This window comes from Hippopotamus amphibius, chromosome X (assembly GCF_030028045.1).
Source record: "Hippopotamus amphibius kiboko isolate mHipAmp2 chromosome X, mHipAmp2.hap2, whole genome shotgun sequence".
NCBI classification, from domain to species: Eukaryota; Metazoa; Chordata; class Mammalia; order Artiodactyla; family Hippopotamidae; genus Hippopotamus; species Hippopotamus amphibius.
This window is the reverse complement of record NC_080203.1, coordinates 25,225,734-25,250,825: the sequence shown is the minus strand read 5'-3', so window position 1 is coordinate 25,250,825 and position 25,092 is coordinate 25,225,734. Positions and strand designations below refer to the sequence as shown.

At 35.1% G+C, this 25,092-nt stretch overlaps 1 non-coding gene across 1 annotated transcript; it reads right to left on the bottom strand.

Moving 5' to 3' along the window:
* Positions 1-24,650: 24,650 nt before the first annotated feature.
* TRNAV-UAC (transfer RNA valine (anticodon UAC)) lies at positions 24,651-24,723 on the bottom strand. Its single transcript has one exon. It is a non-coding gene; the product is annotated as a tRNA-Val (tRNA).
* Between the last annotated feature and the right edge of the window lie 369 nt (positions 24,724-25,092).

The window sequence follows — 25,092 nt, the reverse complement described above, 5'->3', positions numbered from 1 at the left end:
AGTACAAAATCATGGATTCTCTAGATTGAAGGGATATATTAGAGGTTATCTGGCCCAGTCCTCTCATAATACATGAATTCACTGTATATCTGCTACCATGAGGAAATTGTCTTTGATTAAACAGATTCAGCAATGTACAGTCAGTCGCTTCTGTGGAAAAGCAACTTATTTTTTGGCAATTCATGCTACTGACAAGATTTCTGTTACAGAATCAACAGTTTTTTCTGTGTTATCTGTGACCTACTGCTTCTAATTCTGCCACTGAAGTAATGAAAAAATAATCTAATCTTTCCTATATAACAATATGTAAATTCTTGAGGGAAGCTATCATATCTCTTTTTCATTAATGCCCTACTGTATTCAATCACATCCACCCAACTCAATCTGTTACAATTAATATATCAGATTTGGATAATTTGCTGGATTGTTCTAGTGCCAGGAGACACAGGGTGTGTTTCCTTGATGAAGACTTATTTATCTAGGCAGTACAGCAAGCAATTTGGGTAAGTATTTTTATTACTACTTTGAAATACAAGTTTCACCCTTCTGTTTTTCCAGAAAAATCCAAGAAACATGTGACATTTGATATCCTGGAGTTTATTTCCTGTCTTCCAAGAGTAGGAAATTAGGAAACAGTTGTGTAAGATGAGACATCTTATGCACAAATCTGAAACGTAACAGCAGAAGGGTGAAAGGAAAGCATATTTTTCAGTTGTTCATGTTTGATGCCCCATGCAGAGCAGGATATCTGAATGTTACATATATCTGCAGGGGTTTGATTATTTTTTTGTATAAATTAACTTCCATTTAAATTTTATAAAAATAAGACATGAGGCATGTTTTGTTCATGCTTTCCAAACAATTACACTAAACCACTTAAGCAATATGGCATCATGTGATGTTTCTAAATATTTAAATTGGAAATCTACAGATGACAAAACTAGTAAATAGAATTAAGCTATTGTAGAGGAAATGATCCAGATGGACCATTAAGCCATTAGGAAACTATATAAGGATGAAAGTGTGGGGGAAATGCAGTAGAACAACCCTTCCCCATAATGCAACCAATTAAAATGCTAATAACTGTTCAGGCAACATTTAACTGGTCAAACTCTCTTAAGTCGGTTTAAATTTCATACACTTGTGCTAGGGCACAGAGGCAGACTCCTGCCAATATGAACCATACGAATGACAGGAGAAGATTTAGTTGAAGCAAACAAAGCTCCATTAAATATAACTGCAAAGCTGAATGATGCACTAATTGTATTTTAAAAGTTAGAATATGGTGATCTGATCAGTACTCCTTATTACTTTCTCAGCTCAGCTGCTTTTAACATGAATACAGCCTTCTTTACTATACACCATCTAGGGAGGATGGAGAACCTTGAGAGAATATAAATATAAATCAAATAAATGCCAACTCTATTATTAACTGGATTATTTCTCTTTTTTCACACTGAAAGTTTGGCCCAATATTTCTCTCAGACCCTTGAGTTGATCCCTTTGAGTTACAGCAACAATCAAACCACTATTAATCCCTGTCTCTGTAATGTGGCACTGACAAACACGGTTTAAAGAAGCATTTGAAGCCAAACTTGTCAGCTTCTGGTTCAGCTGTTCTTCCTATGACTCCATCAATTGGATTTATTTTGGCAATCAAACTTGGTAATGAAGTTTACAAGAATAGTAATCTTTAAATAATTCAGAAAACATCATTCCTGTGTATTATGATAACTTCCCTGAAGCAGGTACAAAACAGAAGTAAAGAGAAAGAAAAGCACATAGGGGACAAATCTACAAAAAAGTAGAATGTACTTAAGTGTACAAAGAGAATTACACTCTCCCAATGTTTTGCATGTAGAAGGTGCTCAATAAATATTTGTTAAATTAATTATACTTAATTAAGCAGACTTTAAATAATAAAAATTAATAGCACTTTAAGTTTTACAATCCAATGAGGGGTCAAGACAATCAGGGACTGTCTGTCACTGGCAAAGCCATGGTCCAGGATGCTTGCCATGGAGGTAGAACCCTAGTGTTGTATGTCCTCAGAGTATCACCCTAAATGGGGGCAGGGCTGATCAAAGACACGATGATTATTTAGCATGGTTGAGGACACTGGAAAGTGCTGTTCAGGGATATTTTCTTTTAAATAGAAAAAATAATACTCTCAAAATACTTGTGGGACAAAAGGAAAATCTCCAGTGCTGAAATGATCTAAATAAATACTATATTTCTTAAATTTTCTCTTTTACTTGTTCTTTGTCCTTTTCAATGAAAATGAATGTTGTGTATTGTAGCACATATGAAATAGTAATGCAGAAGAAACAGCTTACATTTCTGCTAAAAGAAGAGCTCAAACTAAAACATATGTTTTGAGTTTTTGGTTTAAAAAATAGAGAAATGTGTTTTCAGAAAAGCAACTCATAGCTCATATTCAGAAAAAGGCAAATTTGATACACTCAAAAAGGCTTCAGAATGATAACCTCTGAAAAGTGTTTTGAGGTGTTGTCTTCCTTATTCAAAATATTTGAAAGAGAAAATGTGCTATATTTCAAAAAATATTTTTCTTGAAAGACCTTTTGTCTCGTTTATTCCATTTTCTCACTCAAAATGTGGATAAAATTTATTCATTAAAATATGTAACTGAGCTATCCAGCATAACCTATAATGTATCCATGACAAAAAATTTTAAATTGAATTTAATCAAACCTTACAAGTAACACTTAGTTAACAGGAAATGGAAGGGAGAGTGGAGCAAGTTAAAAGTATCATAAAGAAAAAGACAAATCCAGAATGTGGGGCTACTGATAGGGCAACTTCTCTGATTTCTTCAAAAGTTCAGTATCATGAATTAAATTGGAGACTGATTTTAGATTAAAGAGATTAAAGAAGCCTAACAACCAAATGAAATGTGTGAATCTTGATTGAGGGCTGGTTTTTAAAAAATGAAGTTATTTTTATGGCCAATTGAGGAATATTGAAAATGGATTGGATAGCAGATAATATTAGGTTGTTATTATTTTCTTAGAGGAAATAGTGAGATTATGGCTAGTAAGAAGATGTATGTGAAATAATTGAGGAGGAACTATTAAGATGTAGGCAGACAGCTTATATTCAAATGTTTTAGCAGTACACATAAACACAGAAAGGAAAATAAAACAACTGTGACAAAAAGCTGACAGTTGTTGAATTTAGATGGTAAATTTAAGGGTGTTCATTATATTCTGTATTTGGAAACTTTTGTAGTAATAAGAAGTTGGGAAATAAAGACAATCAATTTTATTAGGAAAATATATAGATACAGAAATTTATATATACACACATATATACTTAATTTTTCTATGTCTACTTTGTGCCAGAATCTGTTCTAGATACTGGAGAAACCCTCAAGGACAAGGTATCTACAATCCCTGTCCTTGAATGTGCTCACTGAGTAGTGTCAAAATCTATAATTTAGTTAAAAGATGTTTTAAATAAATGTATTAAAATAATTTGTACTCCATGAAATTCACATGTTTTAAGAGTACAATTCATGAAGAGGATCAAGATGGCAGAGTAGGAGGTTGTGGAGCTCACTGTCTCCACAAATACATCAAAAATACGTCTAAATGTGTAACAACTCTCAGCAGAAAATCAGCTGGAACTTGGCAGAACATCTCTCAAACAACCAAGCTGCAAAAAGAGACCCACATAACTGGATGGGACAGAAAAAAAAAAGGCATCAGGATGGGACCAGCGTCCCTGGGAGGGGTCTGTGAAGGTCCACACAGGCAGGCCCTTGCACTGGGGAGCGCCCTTGCCTACTGGGAGGTCTGCCAGGACAGTAGAGAGCCTGAAGAGGCTTGGACTCTAATTGCAAGGAAGGTGCAGGTGCTGGCTTACTAGCAATCAGCAGGGAGAGAGACAGGCACTGAGGGCAGCCACTTTGCTGCCCTTCTCAGCCTGAAACATGCACTGGGAGGGGCTGCTGCTACACAATGTGCCTAGGCACTGAACCTTGGGTGGATGGGCCCTGGGAGAGCACTAGGTCTAGTTGCACAGAGTCAGCCCAGAGGGCCAGGTGTGTGGTCTGGGCTGAACCTTGAAGCCCATTGTCAGCATGCACACAGTAGGTGCTGGTCCACCATCAAAGCACATTATCAGCACATGCATGGCAGGGCAGAAGACTGGCAGTGACGGACTTTTTGGGTGCAGACATGGTGGGGCAGGGCTGACCTCAGAGCCCTTTATCAGTACTTGCTCGGTGGGGGCAGGCCTGGGGGCAGGTCCAGCAGTAGCTGACTTTGTTGGCACATACACTGGGTGGCATCACAGAATCACATGTCTCCAGTGTATAGCTCCTGAGAAGAAGTACAGAGTGTTTGTTTCCCTGTGGGAGTACTCCGGTTCCACCCGTTTTACACCCAGCTTGGAGCTGGATCTAATGCAGACAGGTCCTTGGAGAGCCCTGCCACAGAGGCAGTCCTGGTCACAGATGGTATCACAACCACCTCGATTCCTGCAGCCACAGCATCCTGGCCCCTAGCACGAGCCTAGCCCTAGGTGTGAGACAAACACAATAAAGGAAAAGAAGTGACCTTGGGCTACATCTTGGCAGATCCACGGATGCCTGCACAAGCACTGCATAGATTTTCTGTGACCACGCAGGCCTCACTTGCATCAGTGCTCACCTCCTTTGGAACAGAGCTTGCACTTAAGGGCAATGGAGCATTATGGAACCTGACTCTCAGGGCTTCTACTCCAACAACTGGGGAGCAGACTCCACCCCTGACAGGGCTGTGACAGCCACAGAGCAAAGAGAAAGTGCCACCCCGCATCCACTGCAGGTTCTAGACACCACAACATCAATTACACCCCCATCAAGGGGATAATAGCCAGCACACTCTGAGGAAGGATGTGGCTGGCATTCATACCAAAAACAACCCTCACACCAAAAATATGGAATTCACACAGTCTACACAGGGATGCTCCCACATAAAAAGACTCCTTCAAGACCACAGTGGATAACTTTTTATCCTAAATTCATAAAGATGGAGAAAGTTAAGTAAAATGAAAAAGCAGATGAACTACTCCCAATTAAAAGAACAAGAGAAATCCCCTGAAAGAACAAATAATGAAACAAACCTCACCAGTCTTTTAGATCCTGAGTTCAAAGAGGAGGTAATAAAAATGCTAAAGGAATTAGGAAAGATTATCAATAGAAATGCAGATCACTGTAATAAGGAATTAACTAGAAACTATAAAGAGAAACCAGTTGAAATTAAACTCAATTGCCAAGATAAAAACCAACCTAGAAGCAATGAGTAGCAGACTAAATAACATGGAAGAATGAATAAGTGATCTGGAATACAGAAAAATGGAAATCACCCAATCAGAACTGCATACAGAAAAACAAATTTTAAAAAATGAAAGCAACATATGAGGTCTATAGGATAATATAAAGTGTGCCAGCCTATGCATAATAGGGGTTCCAGAAGGAGAAGAGTGAGAGAATGGGATCAAAAATGTATTTTAAAAACTTATGGCTGAAAACTTCCCAAACATAAAGAAGGAAATAGATACCCAGGCTCAGGAAGCACAGAAGTTCCCAAACAGACCCCCATCAAGACATATGATAATTGAAATGGCGAAAGTTAAAGATAAAGAGAAGATTCTAAAGGCAGTGAGAGAAAAACAAAGAGTCAGTTACAAGGGAACCCACATAAGACTATGAGCTGATTTCTCTGTAGAAAATTTGCAGACCAGAAGAGAGTGGCATAATAGCAAAGTCCTGAAATGGAAAAACCTGCAAACTAGGATACTTTACCAAGCAAACTTATCATTTAGAATAGAAGGAGAAATAAAGAATTTCTCAGATGGCAATAAGTACATACTTATCAATAATTACTTCAAATGTCAATGGACTAAAAGCTCCATTCAAAAGATGTAGAGTGGCAGATTGGATGAAAAAACCAAGAACCTACAATATGCTGCCTATAAGAGACTCACATTAGGGCAAAAGGAACTTATAGATTGATAAGTGAGGGGATGGAAAAAATATTTCATGCAAATGAAAATGACAAGAAAATCAGAGCAGCAACACTCATATAAAACAAAATAGACTTTAAAACAAAGTCTATAAAGAAAGGCAGAGAAGGACATTATATAATGATAAAGGGATCAATACAAAAAGGGAATATTACACTTGTCAACATATATGCACCCAATACAGGAGCACCTAAATATATAAAACATTTAAACAGACATAAAGACAGAAATCGAAAGGAATACAATAATGGTAGGAGAAGTTAACACTCCACTGACATCAATGGACAGATCTTCCAGACAGAAAATCAACAAGGCAACAGAGATCCTAAATGACATAATAGACTAGTTGGACTTAATTGATGTCTACAGGATGCTGCATCCCAAAAAACTGGATTACACATTCTTTTCAAGTGCACATTGAACATTCTCTAGGATAAAGGACATACTAGGACACAAAACAAGTCTCAACAAATTTAAGAAGGTAGAAATAATTTCAAGCATCTTTTCTAACCACGATGGTTGAAACTAGAAATCAACCACAGAAAGGCCAATGAGAAAAAAATGATTACATGGAGACTAAACAACACACTACTAAAAAAAAAACAATGGGTCAACAATGAAATCAAAGAAGAAATCAGAAAATACCTCGAGAAAAATGGCAATAAAAACACAACCTTACAAAAGCTATGGGATGTAGCAAAAGCAGTTCTAAGAGGGAGGTTCATAGAGATACATCTCTACCTCAAGAAACAAGAAAATTATCAAATAAACCACCTAATCTACCCCCTAAAATAATTAGAAAAAGAAGAACAAACAAAACCCAAAGTCCACAGAAGGAAGGAAATGATAAAGATAAGAGAGGAGGTAAAGAACCAACACTTAGTTTTATTGATCTTAAATAATATAGAGATAAAAAATTAATAGAAAAGATCAATAAAACCAAGTGTTAGTTCTTTAAAAAGATAAACAAAATGGACAAACCTCTAGCCAGGCTCACCACGAAGAAAGGAGAGAGGATCCAAGTAAACAAAATAAGAAATTAAAGGGGAGAAATAACAACTGATACCACTGAAATACAAAAAATTGTAAGAGAATACTATGAACAGTTATATGCAAACAAATTGATCAACCTATGTTCTACAAACATACAGCCTGCCAAAACTGAGTCAAGAAGACACAGATAATTTGAACAGACCAGTCACTAGAAGTGAAATAGAATCTGTAATTAAAAGTCTCCTTGCAAACAAAAATCCAGAACTAGATAGCTTCACTGGGGAATTGTACCAAACATACTAAGAAGAAGTTATACCAATCCTTCTCAAACTCTTCCAAAAAGAGGAGGGAATACTACCAAAGTCATTCTATGAAGCCACCATCATCCTGATGCCAAAACCAGACAAAGATACTACAAAAAAAGAAAACTACACTCCAATATCTTTGATGAATATAGATGCAGAAATCCTCAACAAAATATTAGCAAATCAAATCCAACAGTATACAAAAAGGATCATATACCATGATCAACTTGGATTAATTCCAGGGTTGCAAGGATGGTTCAACACATGCAAATCGATCAATGTGATACACCACATTAGCAAAAAACAAAAAAAACACATGATCATCTCAATAGATGCAGAAGAAGCATTTGATAAATTTAAACATCTATTCATGATAAAAACTCTCACCAAAATGGTAATAGAAGGAACATATCTTTACATAATAAAAGCCATTTATGACAAACCCACAGCCAACATAATACTCAATGATAAAAAGTTGAAAGCTTTCCCACTAAATTCGGGAACAAGACAAGGATGCCCACTCTCACCACTTCTATTCAACATAGTTTGGAAGTCCTAGCAACAGCAATCAGACTAGAAAAATAAAGATATCCAAGTTGGAAGGGAAGATGTAAAACTGTCACTATTTGCAGATGGCACGACACTCTATATAGAGCACCCAAAAGACTCCACATGAAAACCATTAGTACTAATAACTGAATTCAGCAAGGTAGCAGGATACAAGATCAATATACAGACAACTGTTGCATTTCTTTACACTAACAGTGGAATATCAGAAAGAAAATAAAAAAAGAACAATCCAATTTAAAATTGTGTCAAAAATAATAAAATACCTTGGAATAAGCTTAACGAAAGAGGTGAAAGACCTGTATGCTGAGAACTATAAAACACTGATAAAGGAAATTGAAGATGATTCAAAGAAATGGAAAGATATCTCATGCTCTTAGATTTGAAATATTAATATTGTTAAAATGGCCATACTACTCAAAGCAAGCTATAGATTTAATGTGAACCCTATCAAAAGACCCATAAAATTTTTCACAGAACTAGAACAAATAATACTAAAATTAATATGAAGACACAAAAACCCCAAAATTGCCAAAGCGGTCCTGAGGAAAATGAACAAAGGTGGCATGACCATTCTAGACTTCAGACACTATTACAAAGCTACACTAATCAAAACAGTGTTGTATTGTACAAGGGCAGACATATAGATCAATGGAACAGAATAGAGAGCCCAGAAATAAACCCACACACTTATGGTCAACTAATCTATGACAAAGGAGGCAAGAATGGAGAAATGACAGTGTCTTTAGCATGTGGTGTTGGCCAAGCTGGACAGCTACATGTAAATCAATGAAATTAGAACACTCCCTTACACCATATACAAAAATAAACTCAAAATAGTTTAGACCTAAGTAAGACATGACACCATAAAACTCCTAGGAGAGAACGTAGGCAAAAAAGTCTCTGATATAAATAGTAGCAATAGTTTCTTAGATCAGTCTCCCAGAGCAAAAGAAATAAAAGCAAAAATAAACAAATGGGATCTAATCAAACTTAAAAGCTCTTTCACAGCAAAGGAAACCATCAGCAAAAGGAAAAGACAACCTATGGAATGGGATAAAATATTTGCAAATGATGTTATTGACAAGGGGTTAATATCCTAAATATCCAAACAACACATAGAACTCAACAACAACAAAAAAAACAACCCAATCATAAAATGGGTAGAAAACCTAAATAGACATTTCTCCAAAGAAAACATACAGATGGCCAACAGGCACATGAAAAGTTGTTCAACATCACTAATTATTACAGAAATGCAAATCAAAACTGCAATGAAAGATCACCTCACACCAGATAAAATAGCTATCATTAAAAAGTCTACAAACAATAAATCTTGGAGAAGGTGTGGAGAAAAGGGAACCCTCCTACACTTTTGGTGGGAATGTAAATCGGGGCAACTACTATGGAAAATAGTACAGAATTTCCTTAGAAAACTAAATTTAGAGCTACCATATGATCCAGCAATCCCACTCCTGGGCACATAACCAGAAAAAACAAAAACTCTAATTCAAAAATATACATGTACCCCAGTGTTCATAACAGCCCTATTTATAATAGCCAAGACATGGAAACTACCCAAGTGCTCATCAACAGACAATTGGTTTAAAACGATGTGGTATATATATTCAATGGAATATTACTTAGCCATAAAAAAGGAAATAATGCCACTTGCAGCAATATCGATGGACCTAGAGATTATCTTACTAAGTGAAGTAAGTCAGACAGAGAAAGACAAGTATTATATCACATACATGGAAACTTAAAAAAACATCAAACGAATCTATATACAATACAGAAACATTCTCACAGACATAGAAAACAAACTATGATTACCAAAGGGGAAAGGAAGGGAGGAGGGATAAGTTAGGAGTGTGGGATTAATATATACAAACTACTATACATAAAATAGTTAAGGAACAAGGATTTACTGTATAGCACAAGGAACTATATTCAACATCATGTAATAACCTAAAATGGAAAGTAATCTGAAAAAAATATGTACAACTGAATCAATTTGTTGTACACCTAAAACTACCACGACATTGTAAATCAACTATACTTCAATAAAGGAGAGTACATTTCAATATATTTTGCTGAATTTATGGAGTTGTACATCCATCACTGCAGCCCAATTTTAGAAAATTTCCATTACCCCAGTATAATTCCTAATGTCAAGGTACAATTAATCCCTGCTTCTGCTCCCAGCCCCAGGTAACACTACTTTACTTTCTATCTCTTTAGATTTGTGTTTTCTGGACATTTAAGACAAAAGCAATCATATGACATGTGGATGCTTGTTTCTGGCTTCTTAGCATATTTTTGAAGTTTATCAGTGTCGTAGTATTTATCAGTGCTTTATTTCTCCTTATGGGTGAGTAATATTCCATTGTATGGATATACTACATTTTATTTATTCATTTACTAGGTGATGGACATTTGGATTCTTTCTAGTTTGGAGTTATTGTGAATAGTGCTGCTGTGAACATTCATGTGCCTGCCTTTATATGGGTATATTTTCATTTTTCTTGGGTAGATACCTAGAGTGGAGTTGCTTGGTTACATGATAACTTTGTGTTTAACCTTTGAGGAACTGCCAAACTGGTTTTTAAAGGTGGCTGCACCATTTTACATTCCAACCAGCAATGTATGACTTTTCAATTTCTCTACATCCTCACATCCTCACCAACACTTGTTATTATCCATCATGTTGAATATAGCCATCTTAGTGGGTATGTAGTGACATCTCATTGTGGTGTTGTTTTGTAGCATTTCCCTCATAACTAATGCTGATGAGCATCATTACCTGTGCTTATTGACCATTTGTATATCCTTTTTGGAAAAATGTCTATTCAAATCTTTGCCTTTGTGTTAATTCAATTATTTTTCTTATCACTGAGTTGAAAGTGTTCTTTTACATTTTGGATATGTAATTTTTCACATATATGATATATTGATACAAATATTTTCTCCAAGTCTGTGGATAGATACTTGAGGTACTTTTGGTTTCTTAATGGTGTCATTGGAAGTGTTAAAGGTTTGAATTTTGATGAAGTGGAATTTATCAATTTTCTCTTTTTTGGATTGAAACTGTAAATGTCTAACAGAAAATTGTTTAGCAAAACTACTACAGATGATTATGCTATAACTAGTGATAATCCAAAAAGTCATTCATTTCACCATTTATAACTAGATTGCTGCCCCACATTCAGTATTATATGTATCAGGAGTTCAGTAAGTGCTACCACATACACTGTTACCCAAAGATCAACTTGTAATATAAAAAGTAACCAGTTTTTCTTCCCTTTTAAATAATGGTATTCTAACATGTATTTTATTTATTTATTATTTTTATTATTTTTTTGGGGGTACACCAGGTTCAATCATCTGTTTTTATACACATATCCCCATATTCCCTCCCTTCCTTGACTGCCCTTCCTCGAGTCCCCCCCACCCTCCCCGCCCCAGTCCTCTAAGGCATCTTCCATCCTCGAGTTGGACTCCCTTTGTTATACAACAACTTCCCACTGACTTTTTTATAGTTGGTAGTATATATATGTCTGTGCTACTCTCTTGCTTCGTCTCAGTTTCCCCTTCATCCCCCGCCCCCTCCCATACCTCGAGTTCTCCAGTCCAACCTCTGTATCTGCATCCTTGTTCTTGTCACTGAGTTCATCAGTACCCTTTTTAGATTCCGTATATGTGAGTTAGCATACAATATTTGTCCTTCTCCTTCTGACTTACTTCACTCTGTATGACAGATTGTAGTTCTAACCACCTCATTACATATAGCTCCATCTCATCCCTTTTTATAGCCGAGTAATATTCCATTGTATATATATGCCACATCTTCTTTATCCATTCATTTGTTGATGGGCATTTAGGTTGCTTCCATGTCCTGGCTATTGTAAATAGTGCTGCAATAAACATTATGGTACAAGTTTCTTTTGGGATTATGGTTTTCTTTGGGTATATGCCCAGTAGTGGGATTACTGGATCATATGGTAGTTCTATTTGTAGTTTTTTAAGGAACCTCCAAATTGTTTTCCATAGTGGCTGTACCAACTTACAGTCCCACCAACAGTGCAGGAGAGTTCCCTTTTCTCCACACCCTCTCCAACATTTGTGGTTTCCAGATTTTGTGATGATGGCCATTCTGATTGGTGTGAGGTGATCCCTCATTGTGGCTTTGACTTGCATTTCTCTGATGATTAGTGATGTTGAGCATCTTTTCATGTGTTTGTTGGCCATCTGGATGTCTTCTTTGGAGAAATGTCTATTTAGGTCTTCTGCCCATTTGTGGATTGGGTTATTTGCTTTTTTGGTATGAAGCTGCATGAGCTGCTTGTATATTTTGGAGGTTAATCCTTTGTCCGTTGTTTCATAGGCAACTATTTTATCCCATTCTGAGGGTTGCCTTTTAGTCTTGTTTATGGTTTCTTTCGCTGTGCAAAAGCTTTTAAGTTTGATTAGGTCCCATTGTTTATTCTTGATTTTATTTCCATGATTCTAGGAGGTGGGTCAAAAAGCATCTTGCTTTGATGGATGTCATAGAGTGTTCTGCCTATGTTTTCCTCTAGGAGTTTGATAGTGTCTGGCCTTACATGTAGGTCTTTAATCCATTTGGAGTTTATTTTTGTGTATGGTGTTAGGAAGTGTTCTAATTTCATTCTTTTACATGTTGCTGTCCAATGTTCCCAGCACCACTTACTGAAGAGGCTGTCTTTTGTCCATTGTATATTCGTGCCTCCTTTGTCAAAGATAAGGTGCCCATATGTGTTTGGGCTTACTTCTGAGTTCTCTATTCTATTCCATTGATCTTCCTTTCTATTTTTGTGCCAGGACCATACTCTCTTGATCACTATGGCCTTGTAGTATAGTTTGAAGTCAGGAAGCCTGATTCCACCAACTCCATTTTTCCTTCTCAAGATTGCTTTGGCCATGCGGGGTCTTTTGCATTTCCATACAAATCATAAGATTTCTTGCTCTAGTTCTGTGAAAAATGCCATTGGTAATATGATTGGGATTGCATTGAATCTGTAAATTGCTTTGAGTAGTACAGTCATTTTCACGATGTTGATTCTTCCAATCCAGGAACATGGTATGTCCCTCCATCTGTTTGTGTCGTCTTTGATTTCTTTCATCAATGTCTTAAAGTTTTCTGCATACAGATCTTTTGCCTCCTTAGGCAGGTTTATTCCTAGGTATTTTATTCTTTTTGTTGCAATGGTGAATGGGAGAGTTTCCAAAATTTCTCTTTCTGCTCTTCCGTTGTTAGTGTATAGGAATGCAAGAGATTTCTGTGCATTCATTTTGTATCCTGCTACTTTACTAAACTCATCAATCAGTGCTAGCAGTTTTCTGGTAGAGTCTTTAGGGTTTTCTATGTATAATATCATGTCATCTGCAAAGAGTGACAATTTTCCTTCTTCTTTTCCAATTTGGATTCCTTTTATTTCTTTTTCTTCTCTGATTGCTGTGGCTAAAACTTCCAAATCTCTGTTGAATAATAGTGGTGAGAGTGGACACCCCCGTCTTGTTCCTGTTCTTAGAGGGAATTCTTCCAGTTTTTCCCCATTGAGAACAATGTCGGCTTTTGGTTTTTCATATATGGCTTTTATTATGTTGAGGTAATTTCCTTCTATGCCCATTTTCTGGAGAGCTTTTATCATAAATGGATGTTGAGCTTTGTCAAAAGCTTTTTCTGCATCTATTGAGATGATCATATGGTTTTTATCCTTCAGTTTGTTGATATGATGTATCACATTGATTGATTTGTGTATATTGAAGAATCCTTGCATCCCAGGGATAAACCCCACTTGATCATGGTGTATGATTTTTTTTAACGTGCTGTTGGAGTCTGTTAGCTAGTATTTTGTTGAGGATTTTTGCATCTATATTCATCAGTGATATTGGTCTGTAATTTTCTTTTTTTGTGACATCTTTGCCTGGTTTAAGAAACCATAAGAAAAATAAATAAAACTAAAAGTTGCTTCTTTGAGAAGATTAACAAAATTGATAAACCATTAGCCAGACTCATCAAGAAAAAAAGGGAGAAGATGCAAATCAACAGAATTAGAAATGAAAAAGGAGAAGTAACAACAGACACCTCAGAAATACATAACATCATGAGAGACTACTACAAGCAACTATATGCCAATCATTTGGATAACCTGGAAGAAATGGATACATTCTTAGAAAAATACAATCTTCCAAGACTGAACCAGGAAGAAATAGAAACCATGAACAGACCAATCACAAGTACAGAAATTGAGGCAGTGATTAAAAATCTCCCAACACACAAAAGCCCAGGACCAGATGGGTTCACGGGCGAATTCTATCAAACATTTCGAGAAGAGTTAACACCTATCCTTCTCAAACTCTTCCAAAATATTGCAGAAGGCGGAACACTCCCAAACTCATTCTACGAGGCTACCATCACCCTGATACCAAAACCAGGCAAAGATGTAACATGTATTTTAAAATGTGTTTCAAAATATGAGTCATAAGTATACATTTCAATCAGTGGTTATTCACTGCAAGGTAGTATAGCATAGAATTTGAGAGTAAGATCTTTGGAGTCATGGCTACTGGGTTTGAATTCAGGTTTTTCTGCCTTTTAGCTATGTGACCTTGGGCAGGTTACTTTATTGTTCTGTGTCACATTTATCACATTTGTAAAATCAAGTTAATGTAAAAATAATGAATGTGAAGCTTTGAGAACAGATCAAGTGCTCAGTAAATAATAGTTGCCATAATTATTAGTATTTATCTTTCTTTTTTCACCTTTCTTGTTTACTTCTTTCTCTTTTATCAAAGGAGAACTGCATAGATCTGTTGATTAAATTTCTCAGGAAAATTTAATGGCCTTCTCTCAATTCTATGATGGCCAGTTTCCTCCTTTCTAAATCTGACCCCAAATCCAAGCCCAAAACAATCCACCAAAAGGAAGTCATTTTTTCCTTCGAAGCTCAAAGATCATCAGTTCCTTCAATAAATTGCCACATCTGTGTTCTTATCACTTCACAACAGCTAATATTTCTCCACATGTTTTGTCATTGAAATGAGAATTGAGAAGAGAAGAGAGAGAAAATAATCACTTGGTCCTCTCCACCGGCCACACCTGCATAATTCAGTGTCAGAATCAAAACCAACGAAATAACAGCGTGGATGATATTTCCCTCAGATGTGACATTAAATAAAAGGAACAAAAATAAAGCCAAAAACAACCCTCTTGAATTAATTAGCTGTTTTGGCATCAGTTAAATAACTCTGAGCTGTTCCATTTTGTAACATGTAATCTTGGACAGGTTTTCTTTACTACTTCTTGGTAATAGACTATTTAATGCAGTGAAAAGTAAACCAAGCAAATGTTCCCCTAAATTCCTAATTTTTATAAATTCTATTTAATAATAATTATCAGAGAGATATAGTCTGAATTTATTTTTGTCTTGTTATTCTTGTTGTACAATAATTGTATCAAGTACAAATATTCACCATAAATCCTCAAACCAGATTTTACACCTTGACTTCCTTTAGTTATCTATGTTTCATGTCTTGATGAAATTTCATTCAGTTTGAGAAGCAACATTTCTCTCCAAATTCTAAAGACAAAAATACCTTAGATTTTACTTAAATTTTATATGCACTGAATTTATTTATTCTTGCTTTGGTACTGAAACCCTCTTAGAACACACTCCTTGAGCTTGGAGGAAAATTAGTTTTAAAGTGAGGGTTTGCACTATAAATATTGCTTTGAAGCCTGTAGAAGTCCTAACAGAAATCTGCACTCTGTCAGAGATTTCACTACACATAGGTAGGTGTATTTTGCTCTACATCATTGTGCCCTTAGGTCATTAACTTTTGCAAGGTTTAAAATTAAGCATAAGTTAAACAGTAGAATGATGAAGTCATAGCCTGACATAACAGGGCAGGAGAGATTTTAGGCAAGTGAACATTTTGGATAGCCTTTATGATCTCATTAAGAAAAGGAAGGAGAGGAGAATGAACTTCATAATTTCAGCATGCATATAAGTAAAAAACATGCCAAAATTATTTTTTGTTTGAAACCTGTCAATTTATTATTTATAAAGTGGCTAAAATTATTCAAGAGGAAAAGGATATTAATTTCAAAAAATTGTTCTAAAAAACTAAATCCTTATGTAAAAAGTAAAATTAAAAGTGAATCTCAAATATTCCCTCAAATTTACAAATTAAGTTGAAATGGATCATAAACCTTAATGATAGAAATAAAAAATACACTGTCTCTATAAGATAACATAGGAAGAAATTTCTTTGTATTTGGTATAGGGATAGATTTACAAAGGAAGCAATAATTATAAAGCAAAGAAAATAAATTGATAAATTGGGGCTTATGCAAAATTAGAAATTTTGCAGTTCAAAGAACGTAGTTACTGAATTGAAAATGTAAGCCAGAGCATGAGAAATCTTTTGCAAACATACGTCTGATAAATGACTGATATGCAAAAAATATAATTATCCATTATAACAATAATGAGACAACCTAATTCAACAAACAGATACACTTTTAAATGATTATTTCACTAAAGAATTGTAAATATCCACATGAAATTGTAGATTATTTTCCCAAATTTTTGAGGAATAGTTGACGTAGAATTGTATATATTTGAAGTATACAATATGATGCATTGATGTTCACATATGTTGTGGAATGATTACAAAGATCAAGATAATACATCCATCACCTCATATAGTTAAGGTAGTTAACTTTTATTTTTGTGGTGAGAATGCTTAAGATCTACTCTCAGCAACTTTCAAATCTGTAATACAACACCATATTATTAACTACAGTACCATGCTGTACATTAGGTCTTCAGTACTTATAACTGAAAATTTGTACCCTTTGACCTACATCTCCCCAGTTCCCTCTCCCCCCAGCCCCTGGCAACCACCACTGTATTCTCTGTTTCTATAAAATTACTTTTATTTATTTATTTATTTATTTTCAGTTTACACATATACGTGATACCATCCAATATTTGCCTTTCTCCATCTGGCTTATTTCACTTGGCATAATGCCTTTCAGTTTCATCTGTATTGTCACAAATGGCAAGATTCCTTCCTGTTTATAGCTGAATAATATTTCTTTATATATGTGTGTGTGTGTGTGTAGTATTTTATTTATCCATTAATCTGTCAAAGGACATTTAGGTTGTTTTTATGTCTTGGCTATTGTGAATAATGCTGCAGTGAATTTAGGAATGTAAATAACTCCCTGAGATCCCGATTTCCTTTCTTTCAGATATGTGCCCAGAAGTGGAATTACTGGATCATATGGTAGTTCTGTTTTTAATTTTTTGAGGAATTTCATACTGTTTGCCATAGTGGTTGCACCAATTTACATTCCCACCAATAGCTTACAAGGGTTCCATTTTCTCCACATCCTTGCCAGCGTTTGTTATTTGTGGTCTTTTTAACAATAGCCATTCTGACAGATGTGAAGGGATATTTCATTTTGGTTTTGATTTGCAGTTCCCTGATAACGTGTAATGTTGAGTGCATTTTCATGTATCTGTTGGCCCTTTGTGTGTCTTTTGGAAAAGTGTCTATTTTAGTCCTTCAACCATTTTTTAATTGGGTTATTTGCTTTTATGCTATTGAGTTGTATAAGTTGTATTTTAAAAATATTTTGGATATTAACTCCTTATCAGGTATATAATTTACATGTATTTTCTTTAATTCTGCAGGTTCCTTTTCAATTTATTGATTGCTTTCTTTTTTTGTGCAGAAGCTCTTTAGTTTGATAAAAACCCTATACTTTATAACAATGAGAAACATAGTGTATGTTTTCTAGACTTATAACATCATTTGGATTTCAGAACTCAGTAGCTGGTTCATATGTACATGCGTATAAACATGTATGCAGTGTTTAGATTTTATGTTACAAATTCATCTAACTAGAGAAAGACAGGATTTCAGAAAAAAGGCAAATCTCACTTCTAAGTAGCAAAAGTTAATGAATGAATGAATCAACAAATAAGTGAGCCAAAGTCCATATAATAAAATTCAAGTAACATATTCACTAGAAAATATCTTATAACCAAATGCACCATCTTGGTCTATACTCAGATCTAAACACTCATCTTTCTTTTCTCAGCCCACCACATTTAGAAAGGGATGTGCTGAACCTAGAAGCAGGCACATTGAAAAAAATACAGAGTTATCTGACAGCAAACTAACAGGCAGCAGCATTATTAGAGTTGTCTATACTAATTTAAGAAACCCAGGCATCAAAAACTATTTAGTTTAGGGGCAAATGATCATACCCACTACAGTTAAAATCTGAGGTCATGATTTATATTATAAGCACAGTCTTGATTGTTTACTATTAAGGTTAAGTCATGCCTAAGAAACTGTTTTAAAGGTAAGAAAAAAATCATGCAACTACATTTTCATAAAGAAATATTTAAAAGTATTTAAATAAGTACATCAAAGTTTTGGGTAAAATTCGTTTATGGAAACTATCTAATTCCCTAAAACCATCGTATATGTATTTTACACGTCTATTTGACTACTCTCCTCTTGCTCATCGACTCCACCGATTGGTACAGAAAAGTCATCATGATTTATTCAACTCACAAAATTGCCCTCTTTGGCCTTTCTTTCTCTTCACAAAGTTGTGTCCTCTTTAGCAGACTGTCGATAAAGCCAAGTGCCACCTGTGCCACTGCATTAGAAGCGAGAATTTAATTTATAAAAACCCATTGATTCATTTCCAGTCAATAGGATAGACTTGAGCTGACACAGCAGGACACACTCTAACCCCATTCCACCTCACCTCCCACTCAAATCGCAATAATTTTGAGATATATAACTGAGTTCAACATCAAGAGAGGGAAATCTCAGGGTGCCAGAAATGAAGAAAGAAATAAAGCCAGAAGAGGAAACAAAATAGAACGAAAATTTGGATCAGAATCAGTTACAAACAGCAGTGCTTGTGGTTCTGAGGATCTGTCACTCTCCCATGAAAGGCTATTCAGGCTGTGGGTCTCGTGCATATACACAGCTGGAGCTAGGCTTCAGGGGGTTAAATAGTTACCTTCCCTCCAGATATTGGATCCCTGCATGCACCATGCTTGGTCATGCTGTCTGACAGCACACTACCCATAAAGTGTGGGGCTCTAAAAGCAAAACTTTTTTTTAATGGCTTTATAACCAGAAAAACCTCCAGATAAAGAGAACAGGTGAACATGTATCTGTTTTGTGGGAACATGTAATCAGGGCCAGGGTACACGAAATGTTCACCAAAACATTTTAACTATGAGTATATTTCATAACTCAGCAGTTCCACTTCTCTTGGAAAACATGCACATGCTTACCAGGAGACACATAAGGATGTTTATTAAAATATTGTAAAAGCAAAAATCTGGAAACAAGGTAAATGTTTATCGTTGGGAGAATAAATAAAATTGTATCATATTCAGACTGATATTCATTAAGAAATTAATATGCATACTTAACAGTTTGTGCATATTTTTCTAGGTATATTTCAGGTAAAATTTAATTGGAATATTGAGTAAACTAGATTTTTCTATATTGATACTGATAAATCTTGAAAACAATATTGAGTGAAAAAATGCAATATAGTGCAATAGATACAATTTATGTTAACTTCAACAAGTGACCCAAAGAGGGATATGATAGTACATACTGTTTGTGTGTGTATATATATGCATATATATGTGTGTATATATATTCTAGAATGATATACATCTAGTATATCTACATATCTAGTATATTTGCACATGATATTGGTTGCCATGGGAGGTGGTGTAAATAGAACTTTGAGGAACCTCAACTTGATCTGAAATATTCTGCTGCCTTTATAACAGAAAGTATCTGAATCAAAATGACAAATATTATCATTCATTAATTTTAGCAGGTAAATTGGATTTTGCTATTTATGGATACTTTTCTAATTTTTAAACCTTGCAAAAATTAAAATTAACTAGCAATTCAGACATTCTTTCCTCAACTTCAGAATATATAATAAGGCCACCAAGTTGAACCCCACAACCTCATTTAATTAACATCTTCACTAGTACATTGGGCATATCACATCAAACCAAGCTGATATCAGGAAATTACTTAAAAAGGAACTAAAAGCCTTCCAAAATAATGTGTTTTAAATTCAGTCAACATTCATCCTACATCATGTCTCCATTTTTGGATCTCAATAAATTCTATAATAATGACCCACAGCCTTATAGATTCAAGTAGTATAACAAAACATTACCCATTTAATAAAGAAAATGAACTCAACTGAAACATTTTTAACATAGCACAAATCAAGAAAAAAAGGAGTTTAGGATTTTTCCTAGTTCATTAGAAATCTCAATTAACCAGAATGCCCCATACCCTAAGTATTATTATCTTGAATGTGGATTTAATAGTTGGAAATAAATCTGCAGGGGGTGTATGTTTAAGCTAGTGCAAGCATTCCAGAGGCATTCATTTCCATATGAATAATTAATATGCTAATTATAAATGGGTCATTTATTCATAGAAGTCAGATCCACAGTTCCTCTACTTGGTAACAATTTGCTAGTCATGAGTTTAAAGTTTTTTAATGTACTGGAAAGTAATAAAACTCCATTTCATTAAGAATTGTATTTAATTCAGAATTTGTACAAATCCAGCTGTTCTTTTAACTTACTTTATTTGTATTCATGTTTTCCTCAATTCAAATGCAGGTATTGATATAGACCCTATTCTATGTTACCGAGGTTCTGGTGATATTTAGATTATATAGTATTGAAATGATTTCAATAACATTTCAATAATTTCAGTGATATTTCAATAATATATCAATGATTTCAATGATATTTCATTAGCATTTTTGATTCCGTGCACCAGTGCTGCCTAGGCTTTTATATTTCACAGAGCAATAAATTTATTTTATTATTTTAAGGTAAATTGTAATCTACATAAATATCAAATATTTGTAGAGCACATTGAATATTTTTAGAGACTTTAATTTTTAGAGCACATCTAGGCTTACAACAAAATGAAGAGGCCAGTACAGAGATTTCTCCATATACTCCCTGTCCCCACTCATGCATAGCTTCTCCCATTATCAACATCATTCACCAGCATGGTACATTTTTTATGAAGGATGAACCGACATTGATACATCATAATCCATGATCCATAATCCATGGCCTCAAAGTCCATAGTTTATCTTAGTTTGCCTTTGTTGTTGTACATTCTACTGTTTGGATAAATGTATAATGACATAAATCCATTATTAAAATATTATACAGAGTATTTTCACTGCCCTAAAAATGCTCCGTGCTCTGCTTATTCACCTTCACCTCCCCATGACATACACTCCTGGTAACCACTGATATTTTTATTGTCTCCATAGTTTTGCCTTTTCCAAAATGTGGTATAGTTGGAATGATGCAGTATGTAGCCTTTTCAGATTGGCTTTTTTTCACTTAGTAATATGCATTTAGATTTCCTCTGTGTGTTTTTATGGCTTGACAGCTCATTTCTTTTTTGCACTGAATAATATGACATTGTTTGGATGTACCACAGTTTATTTATCCATTCACCTTCTGAAAGACATCTTGGTTGCTTCCATGTTTTGGCAATTATGAATAAAGCTTCTATCAACAGGTTGTTGTATAGACATGTTTTCAACTCCTTTGAGTAAATACCAAGGAGTATGATTGCTCGATTGTATAGTAAGAATATGTTTAGTTTTGTTAGAAATCAACAAATTGTCTTCCAACGAGGCTATACTCTTTTTCATTTTCACCAGGAAGAATGAGAGTTTGTATTGCTCCACATCCTCACCAGCATTTAGTGCCATCAGTTTTCTGGATTTTGGCCATTCTAATAGGTGTGTAGTGGTATCTCGTTTAATTTGCATTGCACTGATGACATATGATATGGAGCAAATTTTCATATGTGTTTTGCCATCTGTATATCGTCTTTGGTGGGGTGTCTGTTAAGGTCTTTGGCCCACTTTTTAAAAAATGGGTAGTTTGTTTTCTCGTTGTTGAGTATTTTTAAAAATTTATTTTCTTTATTTTTTTGGCTGTATCAGCTCTTAGTTGCAGCACTCGGGATCTTCGTTGAGGCATGCGGGTTCTTCGTTGCAGCGTTTGGGCTTCTCTCTAGTTGTGGCGCGTGGGTTTTCTCTCTCTAGTTGTGGCACGTGGGCTCCAGGGCGTGTGGGCTCTGTAGTTTGCAGCACATGGGCTCTCTAGTTGAAGTGTTCAAGCTCGGTGCGCATGGGCTTAGTTGCCCCGCAGCATGTGGGATCTTAGTTCCCTGACCAGGGATCAAAGCCGCATCCCCTGCATTGGAAGACGGATTCTTTACCACTGGACTACCAGGGAAGTCCCTCATTGTTGAGTTTTAAGGGGTTTTGTATATTTTGGATAACAATCATTTATCAGATGTGTCTTTTGTAAATATTTACACCCAGTCTGTGAGTTGTCTTCTCATTCTCTTGACATTATCTTTTGTAGAGCAAAAGTTTTTAATTTTGATGAAGTCCACTTTATCCATTATTTCTTTCATAAATTGTGCCTTTGGTATTGTATCTAAAAAGACATCACCATACCCAAGGTCATTTAGGTTTTCTCCTATGTTATCTTGTAGAAGTTTCACAGTTTTCCATTTCATATTTAAAGCTGTGATCCATTTTGAATTATATCTTGTGAAATGTCTAAGGTCTATGTGTAGGTTCATTTTTTTATATGTGAATGTTCCATTGTTCCAGCAACATTTGTTGAAAAGACTGTCTTTGCTCCATTGTATTGTCTTTACTCATTTGTCAAAGATCAATTGACTTTATTAATTGGGGTCTATTTCTAGGCTCTCTGTTCTGAATTTATTTTTTAAGGAGAAATAAGACCTATATTGGGTTGTCAAATTTTTTTGACCAGCTAAGAACATGAAAGAAGCATACTGAGTATCACCATCATTTCACAGAAGAAATAGTATTCTAGCATCCAAAGAATAAGAAAGACATACTGTCAGAAACAAAACAAAACAATACATTAAACTGAATAATTTTAATTTTATGTAAAATGTATTGCATTATCCTTGCTCTTCTGATTGTACTTCCAGTCAGTGAAAACTTCTTTATTTTCATGCAGTAGACTTTACGGTTTATAAGTTGTTCCTGGTTTCTAACATAGTCTAAAGAAATTATGGCCTATGTTGGTTAACTACTCATATATGTAGGTTTCACCTTAATCCTTATTGCATATGTTGCTGTATCTGAAAAATTTTTAGAAAGTGCAAAGACTGAAAGCAAATGATTGGCCATGATGAAATCTCAGTGAGGGTACTGACAAAGAGAGATGATATAGCTGATTCACAAAGGATCTTCTCATTGTAAAATGCATGGAGGTCAATATGTCTATTATCCTCATTGCTCCTTTCTAGGAACATGACAGGTACCTTCATCAACTATCTATCCTCAAATTTGCCCAAACCAACAGTAAAGGCCTGGAAAAGTTAAGCACTCAGCCAAAAGTAAACCTCTGTAGGTTCATATAAACACAAAAATTTGTTACCTATACGGTTTGAATAGCTAATTTACAAAATGCACAAGATTGTTCCTTAAGTAGCTTAATGATTCCATACTGAATTCTAAATTCCATGCTGAATGAAGAGATTCAACTAACCAAGTACTTTCAGAGATTTCCATGTTCTTAAGAAATCTGTCTTTAAGCATAAACGTTGCCTTTTCTTATTCCTCTAGACAAGTGGGAAAAAAAGGGTATAAGAACCACATATCTATATCCCTGGGATTTTTTGGGCCATCTTAAAAGCTTGTGACTTCTAATTTATGATATTTTTAATTTACAATGAATTTTTTGAGATTACCTCCATCACAAATTGAAGAAGGAAAATTACCACGCAGATTTTGAAATCAAAGCATAGCCTGTGTGCATCCCAAAGGATCATAGATTTATTTGGAATTTGGTTTAGGCACCTCTAAACCGTAATCCAGGAAATTTATTAAGGATCCAGTTATATAATCTCAAAACTGACCCTCTCTTCTTCCTTACTAAAATATTAGACTGCCTGGTTCAAGATTTTATGTTTTTTCAGGGCACAAATATGCGTTGAAGAAAGTGACAATTATCTTTTATGTTATCAAGGGCTAGAAGACTCCTCACAATAATTCCTAGTTTTCCTGAATAACTGCTATTGAAGAATTTGTTTGAACCTGAGCTTTGTATTCCTGCTACTAAGGGTAATGAGCACTATATAGATAGTCCCTACTTTACCATGGCTCAACTTATCATTTTTTTGACTTTAGGATGGTGCAAAAGTGATACACATTCAGTTGAAACCATAATTCAAATTTTGAATTTTGATCTTTTTCCCAGGCTAGTGATACTTTCTCACGATGCTGGGGAGCGCAGAGAGCCACAGCTCCCATTCAGCCACACAATCATGAGGGTAAACACCCAACACACTTAAAACTTTTCTGTACTCATACAACCAGTATGTTTTTCACTTTCAGTACAGTAATCCATAAATTACATGAGATATTCAACACTTTATTATAAAATAGGCTTTGTGTTAGATGATTTTGCTCAACCGTAGGCTAATGTAAGTGTTCCAAGCACGTTTAAGATAGGGGCTAAGCTATGATATTTGGGTATATTAGGTGTAATAGATGCATTTTGGACTTACAGTTTTTTTTGGGGGGGCTGTGCCATGAGACATTCAGGATCTTAGTTCCCTGACCAGGGATCGAACCTGTGCCCCCTGCAGTGTAAGTGTGGAGTCCTAACCACTGGACCACCAAGGAAGTGCCTGGACTAAAAATATTTTTAACTTGTAATGAATTTTTAAGATGTAACCCCATCATAAATTGAGAAAGATCTGTACTTTTTCTAGTATGTGTAAGAAAGAAGTAATCTATTTGATCTGCTCCAAATTTATATTTTTTTAAGTATGAAAATCCTTATCTGACTATAGCAATACCCAGCACCTACTTCTTTGCCACCCACATAGTTTCCAAGCACTGCATTTGACACTTTATATTTACTATCTTCAGTCCTCACAGTGATGATAATTACAAGGAGGGATTCATTCAATACCTTTAAGTACTTTATGTGAATCTTTTTTAATACTCTTAACAGTACTCTGAAGTGACTATTACTGTAATTCCAACTGT